General features: G+C 42.9%; 1 pseudogene; it reads right to left on the bottom strand.

The window, feature by feature from the left end:
- Positions 1–1,027: 1,027 nt before the first annotated feature.
- LOC135028386 (U1 spliceosomal RNA) lies at positions 1,028–1,206 on the bottom strand (annotated as a pseudogene).
- Between the last annotated feature and the right edge of the window lie 9,931 nt (positions 1,207–11,137).

An 11,137-nucleotide genomic window follows, 5' to 3' on the forward strand; every position in this document is an offset into this window, starting at 1 on the left:
AGCTGGAAAGATGATTTTAATATATCACTTGTATATTTTGTACTGCTCTTCTGGTGACAATGTAGTTTGTTTTTGTCAATTACCATTTTAATAATAGGGTAAAGAAAATTAAGTGGATTTTTGAAAGAAAACAATACTGTCAATATACTATTAAAACAAATTAAAATGGTAAAAGTTATTGTACTTTAAGTAAAAATAAAAGAGCAAAAATATCAATCCCAGTTTTGGATTACTTTAATTAACAAAAAACAATGCATATAGCAGAGGATAGTTTCAATCTGCCTACCTCTGGGTTATGGACCCAGCATGCTTCCATTACAGTACTCTGCTGCACATGTAAGTGCAAGAGATCCTGAAGCACTCACTCATCATGGGAAAGTACCAATGTGTTTCTTCATTGGTTGATGGAAGAAACATCTTACAAAAACTCTCCAGATTATTGACTTTTTAAAGTTTTTCTAGGAAACGTTCTAGATGAATGCTTATTAGCCTTTGTCAGTATGTACTTTCGCAAAGTGTCTCTGAGGCACAAACAGTTAGCGTGTTCAGTTGTTAACCAAAAGGTTGGTGGTTCAATCCCACCTAGGGACGTAATTGACCTTGTTATCAGATTTTGGTGATCTTTAAGTAGACAAGTAAAAATTTCAAACCACCTCTTATGGTGTAGGGTACCTGGCCTTCTCTGATGTAATCAGAGTTAGATTTGATTAAGTGATTTTATAAAAAAAACAGCCACAAAGCACAATTTAGCAGTGGGTTGCAGAGAAAAAGAAATATGCTGGCAGAAAAATCCAATTGAGTGATTAAACAGCTCTTCATTTTCTGGCTTTATTTTTATGCTAACAAATTTGTGCTCTGAAAAGTGTCCACAAAGCCAAGTATCTGATTATCACCTTTGTAGGGATGGTTTTTCACCTATTATTAAATTAAACTTGCTTCATTGGAAAGGCAGCAAGTGATGTCATCCAAGCAGTGGGTCAAGGTTGGCTTCAAACCTCGTCTGCTTATGAAAAGAGAAAAGGGGTATGCAGGGCATGGCGGCCTTTTGCGGTGCTTGGATGACCCCTAGTTCGCATTAAATAATGCAGTCGAGTTTCCCACATTTGGGGAAATCACAGGGGTCAGCATACCCAGAATGCAATGAATGAACCGCACCCTGGGAGAACAGTCTTCATGACCATGGTATCTCCTATGCAAAATAAGTATGATTTGGGATAGGGCTGGGGAGGGCCGCTGCTCAGGCACATCTCTGTCAAGTAAAGGAGATTCAACTGAGGCAGCACAAGGGAACTCTCATCTGGGGACAACAACTGCAGGGAGAACACATATTTTCAGATGAACATGGGAGGGCAGAAGGCTGCCTAATACTGAAGCACCCCCAAACAACAAACCAAATGCAACAACTAGTGCAAGCATTCCTGGGGGAAGGCCTGCAGCAGATGGATTTGCATATGGCGATGTCATCCAAGCAGTGGGTCAAAGTTGGCTTCAACCCTCGTCTGCATATGAAAAGAGAAAAGGGGCGTGCAGGGCATGGCGGCCTTTTGCGGCACTTGGATGACCCCTAGTTCGCATTAAACACCTCCACCCTCCGTCGGTGTGGGGCTCATGTTGGCTATGCCCCAGCCCCTGAAGGATTCAAGCTGATTTCTTGCAGCAGCTGGGCACTGTAACAGCTCCAGAGCTGCTCTGTAATGCAAGTAAAAGGGTGTGGGCCCTGCAGCACTACCTGTAGTTCGCATTGTGCGAGACCCCTAGTTCGCATTAAACACCCCCACCCTCCTTCGGTGTGGGGCTCATGTTGGCCATGCCCCAGCCCCTGAAGCATTCACGCTGATTTCTTGCAGCAGCTGGGCACTGTAACAGCTCAAGAGCTGCTCTGTAAGGCAAGTAAAAGGGTGTGGGCCCTGCAGCACTACCTGTAGTTTGCATTGTGCATTGGAAGGCACAAAGTAAGCAGACGGGAGGAGAAGTCAGGATAGTGCACAAGGGTATAGACGGGAGGGGCTCAAGAAAAAAGAAGTGGAAACAGACAGCAAACTAGGCTTCCAATGCACAATGCAAACTACAGGTAGTGCTGCAGGGCCCACACCCTTTTACTTGCCTTACAGAGCAGCTCTGGAGCTGTTTAATCACTCAATTGGATTTTTCTGCCAGCATAATTTTTCTCTTACGTCCTAGAGGATGCTGGGGACTCCGTAAGGACCATGGGGGATAGACGGGCTCCGCAGGAGACATGGGCACTTTAAGAAAGACTTTAGATCTGGGTGTGCACTGGCTCCTCCCTCTATGCCCCTCCTCCAGACCTCAGTTTACTACTGTGCCCAGAGGAGACTGGGTGCTTTTCAGGAAGCTCTCCTGAGTTTCCTGACAGAAAGTATATTTGTTAGATTTTTTTATTTTCAGGGAGCCTGCTGGCAACAGACTCCCTGCATCGAGGGGCGGAGGGGAGAGATGCACACCTACTTCTGTGAGTTGATAGGCTCTGCTTCTTAGGCTACTGTACAGCATTAGCTCCAGAGGGATCGGTACGCAGGTCTCACCCTCGCCGTCCGTCCCAGAGCCGTGCCGCCGTCCCCCTCGCAGAGCCGGAAGATAGAAGCCGGGTGAGTATGAGAAGAAAAGAAGACTTCAGAGGCGGCGGAAGACTTCATGATCTTCACTGAGGTAACGCACAGCAGTAAAGCTGTGCTCCATTGCTCCCATACACCTCACACACGGCAGTCAGTGTAAGGGTGAAGGGCGCAGGGGGGACGCCCTGGGCAGCAATATAGACCTCTCTTTGGCAAAATAAATATATATGCAGCTAGGCACTGTATATATATATAAGAGCCCCCGCCATTTTTTTACTATATTTGAGCGGGACAGAAGCCCGTCGCTGAGGGGGTGGGGCTTCTCCCTCAGCACTCACCAGCGCCATTTTCTCCACAGCACCGCTGAGGGGAAGCTCCATGGACTCTCCCCTGCTTATACCACGGTAGAAAGAGGGTCTTAAAGAAGAGAGGGCACATAATTAGGCGCATATATATATGGAAATACAGCGCTACTGGGTAAACATAAAATGATTGTGTTTTTTTCCTGGGTCATATAGCGCTGGGGTGTGTGCTGGCATACTTTCTCTCTCTGTCTCTCCAAAGGGCCTTGTTGGGGAACTGTCCTCAGATAAGAGGATTCCCTGAGTGTATGGTGTGTCGGTACACGTGTGTCGACATGTCTGAGGTAGAAGGCTCTCCTAGAGAGGAGCAGGAGCAAATTAATGTGGTGTCTCCATCGACAACGCCGACACCTGACTGGATGGATATGTGGAATGTTTTAAGTGCTAATGTAAACTTATTACACAAGAGATTAGACAAAGCTGAAGCTAGGGAACAGTCAGGGAGTCAACCCATGCCTGTCCCTATGTCGCAGGGACCTTCGGGGTCTCAAAAGCGCCCACTATCCCAAATAGTTGACACAGATACCGACACGGATTCTGACTCCAGTGTCGACTACGATGATGCAAAGTTACAACCAAAATTGGCTAAATGTATTCGATATATGATTATTGCAATAAAAGATGTTTTGCACATCACAGAGTCCCCTGTCCCTGACACGAGGGTACACATGTATAAGGGAAAGAAACCTGAGATAACCTTTCCCCCCTCACATGAGTTGAACGAATTATGTGAAAAAGCTTGGGAATCTCCAGACAAAAAGCTGCAGATTCCCAAAAGGATTCTTATGGCGTATCCTTTCCCGCCAATGGACAGGATACGGTGGGAATCCTCCCCTAGGGTGGATAAAGCATTGACACGCTTATCCAAAAAGGTAGCGCTGCCATCCCAGGATACGGCTACCATCAGGGACCCTGCTGACCGCAAGCAGGAGGTTACCCTAAAGTCCATTTACACACATTCTGGTACCTTACTCAGACCGGCAATTGCGTCGGCCGAGGTTGTAGCGCGGTGGCAGCATGGACAGATACCTTATCAGCAGAGATTGAGACCCTAGATAAGGATGCTATGTTATTGACCATAGGGCATATAAAAGATGCTGTCCTATATATGAGAGATGCTCAAAGTGACATTAGTCTACTGGGTTCTAGAATAAACGCTATGTCGATTTCTGCTAGACGAGTCCTATGGACCCGGCAATGGACAGGTGATGCCGACTCAAAAAGGCATATGGAGGTTTTACCTTACAGGGGTGAGGAATTGTTTGGGGAAGGTCTCTCGGACCTTGTCTCCACAGCTACAGCTGGTAAATCAAATTTTTTGCCTTATATTCCCTCACAGCCTAAGAAAGCACCACATTATCAAATGCAGTCCTTTCGATCACAGAGAAACAAGAAAGTACGAGGTGCGTCCTTTCTTGCCAGAGGTAAGGGCAGAGGGAAGAAGCTGCACAACACAGCTAGTTCCCAGGAACAGAAGTCCTCCCCGGCCTCTACAAAATCCACCGCATGACGCTGGGGCTCCGCTAAAGGAGTCCGCCCAGTTGGGGGCACGTCTTCGAGTTTTCAGCCACATCTGGGTTCATTCGCAGGTGGATCCCTAGGCAATAGAAATTGTTTCTCAGGGTTGCAAGCTGAAATTCGAAGAGGTGCCTCCTCGCCGGTTTTTCAAATCGGCCCTACCATCTTCTCCCCAGGAAAGGGAGATAGTGTTAAATGCAATTCACAAATTGTATCTTCAACAGGTGGTGGTCAAGGTTCCCCTGCTTCAACAAGGAAAGGGAAATTATTCGACCCTGTTTGTAGTCCCAAAACCGGACGGTTTGGTCAGACCCATATTAAATTTAAAATCCCTGAACCTATACTTGAAAAGGTTCAAGTTCAAGATGGAATCGCTAAGAGCGGTCATCGCCAGCCTAGAAGGGGGGGATTTTATGATATCTCTGGGCATAAAGGATGCATACCTTCATGTACTCATTTATCCACCTCATCAGGCGTACCTAAGATTTGCGGTACAGTATTGTCATTACCAATTTCAGACGTTGCCGTTTGGTCTCTCCAGAATTTTCTCCGAGAATTTTCACCAAGGTAATGACAGAAATTATGGTGCTCCTGCGAAAGCAAGGTGTCACAATTATCCCGTACTTGAACGATCTCCTCATAAAAGCGAGATCAAGAGAGCAGTTGCTGAACAGCGTATAACTTTCATTGAAGGTGTTACAGCAAAACGGCTGGATTCTCAATATCCCGAAGTCGCAGTTGGTTCCTACGACTCGTCTGACTTTGCTTGGGCATTATTCTGGATACGGACCAGAAAAGGGTTTATCTTCCGATAGAAAAGGCCCAGGAACTCATGACTCTGGTCAGGAACCTATTGAAACCAAAACAGGTGTCAGTGCATCACTGCACTCGAGTCCTGGGAATGATGGTGGCATCATACGAGGCCATTCCCTTCGGCAGGTTCCATGCGAGGATCTTGCAATGGGACCTACTGGACAAGTGGTCCGGGTCACATCTACAGATTCATCAGTTGATCACCCTGTCCCCCAGGGCCAGGGTATCTCTCCTGTGGTGGCTGCAGAGTGCTCACCTTCTAGAGGGCCGCAGGTTCGGCATTCAGGACTGGATCCTGGTGACCACGAACGCGAGCCTCCGAGGTTGGGGAGCAGCCACACAGGGAAGAAATTTCCAAGGTCTTTGGTCAAGTCAGGAGACTTGTCTTCACATCAACATCCTGGAGCTAAGGGCCATATACAACGCCCTATGTCAAGCGGAGACCTTACTTCGCGACCAACCAGTTCTGATCCAGTCAGACAACGTCACCGCAGTAGTTCATGTAAACCGCCAAGGCGGCACAAGGAGCAGAGTGGCGATGGCGGAAGCCACCAGAATTCTTCGCTGGGTGGAGAATCATGTAAGCGCACTGTCAGCAGTGTTCATTCCGGGAGTGGACAACTGGGAAGCAGACTTCCTCAGCAGACACGACCTACATCCAGGAGAGTGGGGACTCCATCAGGAAGTCTTCGCACAGATTGCAAGTCGGTGGGGACTGTTCCAGATAGACATGATGGCGTCCCGCCTCAACAAAAAGCTACAGAGGTATTGCACCAGGTCAAGAGACCCTCAGGCAGTAGCTGTTTAAACAGCTCTTCATTTTCTGATTTTATGTTTATGCTAACAAATTTGCTCTCTGAAAAGTGTCCACAAAGCCAAGTCTCTGATTAACACCTTTGTAGGAATGGTTTTTCACCTATTACTGAATTAAACTTGCTTCATTGGAAAGGCAGCAAGATGCATCCTCATTTCAATGTCTACTGAAATAATACAGGTTGACACCAGGAAACATTAACGCCACTGCATCCTTGCTGCTTTCGCATGTGGAAGTCTGTTTAATGTGAAAACAAGGTGATATCTAATTAGCACACAGGTAAGGAATTAAGAAAATCTTTATTTAAGGGTGAAGGTGTTTCTCACAAAATCGTTGCCCCAATGCATCATTGAAATTCAAGCTGGAAAGATGATTTTAATATATCACTTGTACATTTTGTATTGCTCTTCTGGTGACAATGTAGTTTGTTTTTGTCAATTACCATTTTAATAATAGGGTAAAGAAAATGAAGTGGATTTTTGAAAGAAAACAATACTGTCAATATACTATTAAAACAAATTAAAATGGTAAAAGTTATTGTACTTTAAGTAAAAATAAAAGAGCAAAAATATCAATCCCAGTTTTGGATTACTTTAATTAACAAAAAAAAATGCATATAGCAGAGGATAGTTTCAATCTGCCTACCTCTGGGTTATGGGCCCAGCATGTTTCCATTGCAGTACTCTGCTGCACATGTAAGTGCAAGAGATCCTGAAGCACTCACTCATCATGGGAAAGTACCAATGTGTTTCTTCGTTGGTTGATGGAAGAAACATCTTACAAAAACTCTCCAGATTATTGACTTTTTAAAGTTTTTCTAGGAAACGTTCTAGATGAATGCTTATTAGCCTTTGTCAGTATGTATGTTTGTAAAGTGTCTCTGTGGCGCAATCGGTTAGTGTGTTTGGTTATTAATCAAAGGGTTGGTGGTTCAATCCCACCCAGCGATGTAATTGACCTTGTTATCAGATTTTGGTGATCTTTAAGTAGACAAGTCAAAATTTCAAACCCCCTTCTTATGGTGTAGGGTACCTGGCCTACTCTGATGTAATCAGAGTTAGATTTGAATCAGTGATTTTATAAAAAAAACAGCTAGGAAGCACAATTTAGCAGTGGGTTGCAGAGAAAAAGAAATATGCTGGCAGAAAAATCCAATTGAGTGATTAAACAGCTCTTCATTTTCTGGCTTTATTTTTATGCTAACTAATTTGTTCTCTGAAAAGTGTCCACAAAGCCAAGTATCTGATTAACATATTTGTAGGGATGGTTTTTCACCTATTACTAAATTAAACTTGCTTCATTGGAAAGGCAGCAAGATGCATCCTCATTTCAATATCTACTGAAATAATACAGGTTGACACCAGGAAACATTAACGCCACTGCATCCTTGCTGCTTTCTCATGTGGAAGTCTGTTTAATGTGAAAACAAGGTGATATCTAATTAGCACACAGGTAAGGAATTAAGAAAATCTTTATTTAAGGGTGAAGATGTTTCTCACAAAATCGTTGCCCCAATGCATCATTGAAATTCAAGCTGGAAAGATGATTTTAATATATCACTTGTACATTTTGTATTGCTCTTCTGGTGACAATGTAGTTTGTTTTTGTCACTTACCATTTTAATAATCGGGTAAAGAAAATTAATTGGATTTTTGAAAGAAAACAACACTGTCAATATACTATTAAAACAAATTAAAATGGTAAAAGTTATTGTACTTTAAGTAAAAATAAAAGCTAAAATATCAATCCCAGTTTTGGATTACTTTAATGAACAAAAAAAATGCATATAGCAAAGGATAGTATCAATCTGCCTACCTCTGGGTTATGGGCCCAGCATGCTTCCATTGCAGTACTCTGCTGCACATGTAAGTGCAAGAGATCCTGAAGCACTCACTCATCATGGGAAAGTACCAATGTGTTTCTTCATTGGTTGCTGGAAGAAACATCTTACAAAAACTCTCCAGGTTATTGACTTTTTAAAGTTTTTCTAGGAAACGTTCTAGATGAATGCTTATTAGTCTTTGTCAGTATGTACTTTTTGCAAAGTGTCTCTGTGGCGCAATCGGTTAGTGTGTTCAGCTATTAATCAAAAGGTTGGTGGTTCAATCCCATCCAGGGACGTAATTGACCTTGTGATCAAATTTTGGTAATATTTAAGTAGACAAGTCATATAGCAGAGGATAGTTTCAATCTGCCTACCTCTGGGTTATGGACCCAGCATGCTTCCATTACAGTACTCTGCTGCACATGTAAGTGCAAGAGATCCTGAAGCACTCACTCATCATGGGAAAGTACCAATGTGTTTCTTCATTGGTTGATGGAAGAAACATCTTACAAAAACTCTCCAGATTATTGACTATTTAAAGTTTTTATAGGAAACGTTCTAGATGAATGCTTATTAGCCTTTGTCAGTATGTACTTTTGCAAAGTTTCGCTGTGGCGCAATCAGTTAGTGTATACGGCTATTAACCAAAAGGTTGGTGGTTCAATCCCACCCAGGGATGTAATTGAACTTATTATCAGATTTTGTTGATCTTTAAGTAGACAAGTCAAAATTTCGAAAACCCCTGCTATGGTGTAGGGTACCTGGCCTTCTCTGATGTAATCAGAGTTAGATTTGATTCATACTGTTAACTGGGTAGTATATCACAAGTTATACGGTGTGATTGGTGTGGCTGGTATGAATCTTGACCTTGGATTAACAAAAATCCTTTCCTCGTACTGTCCGTCTCCTCTGGGCACAGTTTCTCTAACTGAGGTATGGAGGAGGGGCATAGAGGGAGGAGCCAGTGCACACCCAGATCTAAAGTCTTTCTTAAAGTGCCCATGTCTGCTGCGGAGCCCGTCTATCCCCCATGGTCCTTACGGAGTCCCCATCATCCTCTACGGACTACGAGAAAAAAAAATTACCGGTAGGTTTAAAATGTTATTTTTTTCTCTGCAACCCACTGCTAAATTGTGCTTCCTAGCTGTTTTTTATAAAATCACTTAATTAAATCTAACTCTGATTACGTCAGAGAAGGCCAGGTACCCTACACCATAAGAGGGGGTTTGAAATTTTGACTTGTCTACTTAAAGATCACCAAAATCTGATGACAAGGTCAATTACATCCCTGGGTGGGATTGAACCACCAACCTTTTGGTTAATAGCCCATGTAAGTGCAAGAAATCCTGAAGCACTCACTCATCATGGGAAAGTACCAATGTGTTTCTTACAAAAATTCTCCAGATTATTGACTTTTTAAAGTTTTTCTAGGAAACGTTCTAGATGAATGATTATTAGCCTTTGTCAGTATTGACTTTTGTGGCAAAACTTGGTTTACCCTGCACCAGACTGGTTATAATTGAATGACTAAATCTCAAACAACCAACTAAACAGAAAAAATATATCAAGCCCAAGTGGGCAACTATTCTGACGTTGGAGGTGCTCCCAGGAATAGTGTACCAGATACAGAATGATTTGGTGGGTGTGGAAGAGCCCACATCTTACCAAATAGAAGAAATTCCTATATTTGGAGCACTCTTTTGATGATTAATGATGTGAAAAAGATGAAAACTGTCTATAATTAAAACTTAGCTTTTATTTATCCAATACTCAACTAAAATAAAATAACAGGGGTATATTAGACGTATCAATTACTTATTCCCCTTTTAAACAGTGGTAAAAATATGAATAATTCAAAAAAGAGCAAATATCATCATCTTAAAATTATTTGTATATTTTGCTCAACAATGGATGATAAGAAAAATGATAGTAATCTATCAAACTTATCCAATGAACAGCAGTAATCACAGAAATTAATGACAAAAAATGATAGTAATCTATCAAAAATATCCTGTGAGCAGCAGAGATGATATTGGTGATATAATTAATTACACCTTGCAGAAAAATACTGCTGTGTATATGAGATCAGCTTCTCCCCATATTTCACAGAGTAAATCTGTGTTTTAACATCTCTTCCATGTTAAAGAGAAAATAATATCCATGTCTGTTAGAGAATACATAGTTACAATTGGGTTTTACTGCAACATTCTGTCTCCAAAATGATTCATTTGTATCTTGAATGAAAAACTGACACATTAGTGTTGTTTGTCAGGTATGTAACAAATGCAAATAAAGAAAAAACAAGATTATGCTGGCATGGATAGTAGAAAATTAGATAGTGACACTCTAGTCTGCTAGTCCCATCTGCTGTCTAACCTCATTCATGAGCGGAGGAAAGATGAGAGTAGGACCGTCGACTGTGTCACAGAAAAAAGATAGAACTGGCACACTGGCTAGAGACCCCAACGTGGTGTTAGATGGGCCCTGATGCTTATGAGCCTTGCAGGGTCCTAAATGCGCCACTTGGGTCTGAGCCAGAGTCCGAAAATGAAATAAAAAGGCCCACAGTAATAGACTAAATCACAATTGTGTTAATAACACTGCATCATTTAACAACATTTATTGTGCAATGAGATTGCACAAAACAGACCTGCTCCTAATAAAAAACATTGCTGTTGCTAGGTAACAATTGATATTATCTTAATAGGCACAAGTTAAAACAAAATCACAGGTGTTTATATCCCCAATAATTGCGCCTTGTTTATTGCCATGTTTTTGTATGCGTTGGTACTTGTTATTTTATCAAAATTACCTGCAGGTAACTGGTCAAGTGTGAGACTGTAACTCTGAGGGCAAAGGATAGTCGGCACTCCAGTTCACTGATCCCATCTGCTGTCTGACCTCATCATTGGAGCGGAGGACAGATGAGAGTGGGATCGTGGGTTGTGCCGTGGAAAGAAAGGCAGCGGACGGCAGCCTGAGAAGCCGTATGTGGTGTTAGGCGGACCCTGTTGCCACTTGCCTTGCAGGGTCCGGATGCGCCACCGGAGACCGGGTGTCTGTCCGTGAAAGTGAAAGTTGACAGGAAGAGAGAGAGTGTGTGGGGAGTGTCGGGTGAGTGAGTCTGACCCGTAGGTTATTGTACATTACCACTCGCGATCTCCCCGAACTCGATGGATCATTGCCGCTCAGCCGTTCTGAATGACTGCTGTTGGTCACGGCTCCTCCTGCA

This window comes from Pseudophryne corroboree, unplaced genomic scaffold, assembly GCF_028390025.1.
Source record: "Pseudophryne corroboree isolate aPseCor3 unplaced genomic scaffold, aPseCor3.hap2 scaffold_475, whole genome shotgun sequence".
NCBI classification, from domain to species: domain Eukaryota; kingdom Metazoa; phylum Chordata; class Amphibia; order Anura; family Myobatrachidae; genus Pseudophryne; species Pseudophryne corroboree.